The following is a 5,360-nucleotide window of genomic DNA, read 5'->3' on the forward strand; positions in this document are numbered from 1 at the left end:
AATCTGGCACTGAATGGTTGCTTCATGGATACTTGTGAAGGTGTGCATTTTGCTCATGGGAGAAGTGAAAACGTGAGAAGGTTTAATGGGGTGCATGGCATCCCTGTTCAGAATTGCTGTTAATCTACTTTGTGTCCAGCCCTTGTATATGCCAAGCACTGGACTAAGGGCCTTGGGACACACACGTCATTTAATCCTCACAAAGAATCCTATGAAAGAAGTCCCAGTGGTGTCATGTCCATTCTACAGCCAAGTCATGGATGCAAACAGGAAAGAGAGGGCACACAGCTGCTCTGTGGCCCAGTGGAATTCATCCCCTGACATTCAGGCCCAGCAGCCATTTCTCATCTGATGTATTCTCAGCCTCTGGAGGAATCTCCAGCCACAAAAGATCATTCATAATGTTTTCAGCAAGGTGGTAGAGAAGAGCCCCTTCTTTGTTCTGCAGTATTCTCTCAGCAGGGACCTGTCTTCCTGGTGCTGGAATCTACCTGTAGCTTCTCTGCCAGCAGAGTTTGATCCCTGCAGAGGAGACTGAGTCTTACTTAGTGAAGTTTGCCAGAGAAGGCTATTTCTTACCTCTTTCTAAGGCTATTTCTTAGCACCAATCTCTTGCTGCAGTATCCATTATTAGCTCTATTTGTGCCAGCAGGTATACATGGAAGGGTTTTGGGCATGTTTTCATGTCTGAATGGCTGCTGTCTCTTTGATTCTTTCTGCTTTCTTCTGTGCCATGATTGAAACTAACAAATTTAAGCCATTGATATTTTTCAATCATTCTTTAGAGGTGGTGAGACTACAGGTATGTTTTCAAAGGATTGATAGTTTTTGCTGATGGATGGCATGGAGTGTGTAAAGAAAATGGAGAAAACTAAGGGTTTTGGCAGGGATATGATGTTAACCCACTGTTTGAACTGAGCTGGCATCGTCTGAGATGGAGAAGATTTAAGGAAGTGCAAGGGTTGAAGGAAGCTCAGGACATGTGGAATTTTGGACACCTTACCCTTGAGATATCTATGGGATAACGATGTGTATAACTCAGTATATACACGGGATTGGGAGTACCTGAATGTAGATGCCATGGGGCTGGCATGTGGAGAGAGAAGCCATTCAGGGCCTGAGTTCTGGAGCAGTCTTGTGGGATCCTGATAGGAGGAACATCTCCCAAAAGAGGCTGAGAAGGAGTCTTTCTAGGAGAGGGTGGTCACACAGAAGACTGAAGAACTTGTTACAAGAAATGGGGAGTCCTCAACTGTGTCAAACACTAAGAGGTTGAGTGATGACAGCTTAGCATATTGACCACTGGATTTGGTGACATGGAGGTTTCCTGTCATCTTAAGAGCAAATTAGGGGCATGATGGGGATAAAAGCCTAATGCCAGAGGAATAAGGAGGGAATGAGAGCTCAGGAAGTGAGCAGAGGTGATTCTTGAAATAGCATTTGCTGTGAGGGACAGGATACAGAAGAATGGGACTGAAGGGGAAATGAGGTCAAGGAAGCTTATTTATCTATGTACACTTTTAAGATGGGAGTTATTTGTGAAGTTTTTAAGATGGGTGATTCTTGTGTATGTTTGTATGTTATTCTTTTATAGGCAAAGATTTAAAAAAAAGATTGTTGATGCAGAATGAAGAGAGGCAATAGCAATAGAAACAACATTCTCAGAGAAAATGTGTCAAGAGAATGGTTCTATGTGCTCAGTGGAGTGTCAGCCCTGGCCAGGGGCTGCGATGTCCTTCCACTGTTACAAGAGAGAAGGAAGAGAAAGCCAGGATGGGTGTCAGGAGGTTCACAGAGGGGCTCCTGTTTCGCGGCCTGTGTTTTCTCAGAGAAATAAGAGGAAATGTCTGCGTACCTGTGTGTCTTAATTTTTCATTGATAATCGTAGAATATTGGAGTAATCAAAATGTACAAGAGCAGTTGCTGTGGGTTGAATTTTGCCCTGAAAGAGATATGCTCAAGTTCTGAGCCCCAGTACCTATGAATGTGACTATTTGGAAATAGGGTCTTTGCAAAAAAAAAAAAAAAATCAAGTTAAGATGAGGTCCTACAGCATTGGGATTAGTCATACATCCCTAATCCAATGAGTAGTGTCCTTATAAGAAGAGGTACATCGGACACACAGACAGATGGGGAAGAACACCATGGGATGAAGGAGGAAGAGACTGGAGTGATGCATCTACAACTGAAGGAAAGCCAACCAATTACTACTGGCAACCTACAGAATCTTGGAATAAACTCTCCCTCAGAGCTTGCCAGAAAGAACCAACCTCACTGAAACCTTGATTTCAGACTCATAGCCTGCAGAACTGCCAGAGAATACATTTTTGTTGTTTAAAGCCACGCAGTTGTAGTAATGTGCTGTGGCCTCCCCAGGAAATTAACACAGCTGTGTTACATCTTGAGACATAGATAACCCTCAACCGATCCTGTTAACCAGATGCTAAACTTTGGCAAGGCTCTTACTTGCTTTCATAGTAGGAGAGGAAAGACAAACAGCTTTCATGCACAGTGCCCATGGGTTGCAGCAGAATCATCCAAACTGTTCTCCTTGCTTCCTGCTCTGACCTCTTCCAGCCTGTTCACAACCAAGCACCTGTGATCCCTGGAAGGCTCCAAATCCTTCAGGGACTTTACACATCATGGACAATAAAAGTGAAAGGACTTCCAGTGTCCCACTATCCCACATGCAGCCTGAACCTCTATTACCTCTCTTACCATACTTCCTACTCTTCTAGCTATTCACTGCCTCTGCTCTAATCACTTGGCTTTTCCTTGAGTACATCAGGCACAGTCTTGCTGTATGGTCTTTGCACAAACTAAGCCCTCCGTCTGAATGACTCTCCCCAAAATAGCTGCCTGACTGACTCCAACATCTTTCTCAACTATTGCTTTCCAATGAGGGCTACTCTGACCATGCTATTGTAAAGTGCAATCCAACCCCCCATGCCCAGTACTGTGGATCCCTCTTGTCTTGCCGTATTTTTCCACGGCATTTATTGTCTTCCAACATATCACACATTTTATTATGTGATGCTTAGTGTCGCCCTTTTGTCATCCTGTGAAAAAACTACCCTCACGGGGCCAAGATTCTTGACTCATTCATTCACTAACAAATTTTAAGAACACAGAACAGTGTCTGGCTCACAGTTAGTGCCCTACGAGTTTTGCTGAATGAATGAATAAGGGTAATGTGTATAGCAGAGTAATGTAAGTATAACCAGGTAAACGATGAGTTCATGGTAGCAATGATCATAAAAGGATTCTATTATAAATTATCACTGGACTCAAAATGGGAGTCCTAGTACAAAAGACACGTACTTGCCATCACTAAAACATTGCCTACCCACATGATGCCTTTTCTCCACAAAATTGATCCCTGGTGAGGACTAACTATTGACTGCCCACCGAGTGGTGACTCCTTATACTAAGCACCACGAATACAGGGGCAAGAGAAGGATGTTTGGCTGCACAGACGGTGTTTTAGGCACCCATCCTCCCAGGGAATCCAAGAGAAGAGCCCTGTATCTCCTTAGTATATGGAGAACCCAAGCTCCCAAGCCATTTCCCCCAGGCCATCCTAATGGCACCCTCAGCCTTGGTGGGGGAAGCGACGATGTTTCCACCCATCACCTTTTAATAGCCACAGGAACCTGCCCGCCCACCCACTGCACGCCCATTGGCTGGACAGTGGTAGAGGCGAGCCCTGATGAGCGCATGCTCAAAGGGAGAAGTCAGAGGGGAGCCTGGGAGCTCCTTTGGAGGCTGCGATGTCCCTGACTCTCCCGAGGGGGGCTCACTATCGGCTGGGTCCCATGCCACAGAGGCTGAGGAGGAGAAGCAGGAGGTGAGTCCCTGAGGAGACGCCGTGACCTGAGGGCTTCCCTTACTGAGGAGACCTCGTGCTTCCTCTGTCACAAGCGGTGCCCAGGCTGGTGGTGACAACTGGGACGATGCTCAGGCTTCTGAGACTTGCTTTGGCCTTCTACGGGAGAACGGCCGACCCTGCAGAGCAACAGGGCCCACAGCAGCAGGGGCTCCCACAAGGTATTCCTCTGTGTGTCCACTTTTCCCCCACCCCAGAAGCCTCCCAGTAGGAGTTCTCCTCACCCCTGGAATGAGGCTGTGGTAACTCGAGCGGGTACAGCATGTGACGGCGGCTCCATCTTGTGTGTGCATGGGGAGGCAACCCTAGTCCTCAACAAGTCCCTGAGAACCAACTCCCAAACTCTCCTGTCCATCTAAAGCGGGAAAGGTGTTGACAGAGAAGACCTTGGGGGCTGTACCTCCTGTGCTTTCCCCCCATGTGGTTGTGCAGCACATGCCTATTTATATTTCCAGTAGGCGAGAAACTCCCTAATTTGCGAGTGAATTTAGGCTTGTATCCCAAATGGGAATGTAATTTGAAGCCAAGTTGATACCTTATACTTATCCGATCCCGAAGGCACAGAACTCCTGTGGGGCAACTGCTGAGGTTTGATCCCTAAGTATTGCTGTCAGCTAGGCTTGTGCAGAACAAAAAAAATAAATAAAGAAAGAAAACCATTCAGATGCCGTTTTGGGCTAGCCTTCAATCTCCAGATATCTTTTAGTCTGCTGAGACAGTTAAGTATCTATAGAAAGTGCTACTCATCATAATTGGTGATAATGATGAAGGAATATAATAGGAGCAGAAGCTTGACTCATATGTAGACATGGTGCTAACAGGTAACATTTACACACTCTTGTGCAAGGCACTCACAGCTCTCGACAGTTGGTGTACATGTTAATATTAATATTCACAAGCTGGGCTCGGTGGCTCACACCTGTAATCCCAGCTCTTTGGGAGTTCCAGGTAGGTGGATCACTTGAGGCCAGGAGTTGGAGACCAGCCTGGGCAACATGGCTAAACCCCATCTCTACCAACAATTCAAAAATTAGCTGGGTGTGGCGGCACACACCTGTAGTCCCAGTTGCTTGGGAGGCTGAGACATGAGAACCGCTTGAACCTGGGAGGCGGAGGTTGCCGCTAGCCCAGATTGCGCCACTGCACTGCAGCCTTGGCGACAAAGCCAGACTCTGCTCAAAAAATTAAAAAATAATTTAAATTTTTAACATTTAAATTTTGATAAATTTTAAAAAATATTTTAAAAACCTACAATAACCCTATTAGTCGAAATTGTGATTGTTGTGGATTGACAGATGAAAACGAGGTCAGAGATGTTATAAAACTTCTCTGTCCAGGGTTATGCAGATGGTGAGTGTAAGACTTATTTGTAGTAGGTGTTTGCATTTGAGGCCAATAATATGACCTAGTTTCTTTATCTTGTAGGTGACACCCAGTTGAAAACTGTGCAGGGAGTTGTCACAAGTTTCTGTGG

Source organism: Papio anubis, chromosome X (genome assembly GCF_008728515.1).
Source record: "Papio anubis isolate 15944 chromosome X, Panubis1.0, whole genome shotgun sequence".
NCBI classification, from domain to species: Eukaryota; Metazoa; Chordata; class Mammalia; order Primates; family Cercopithecidae; genus Papio; species Papio anubis.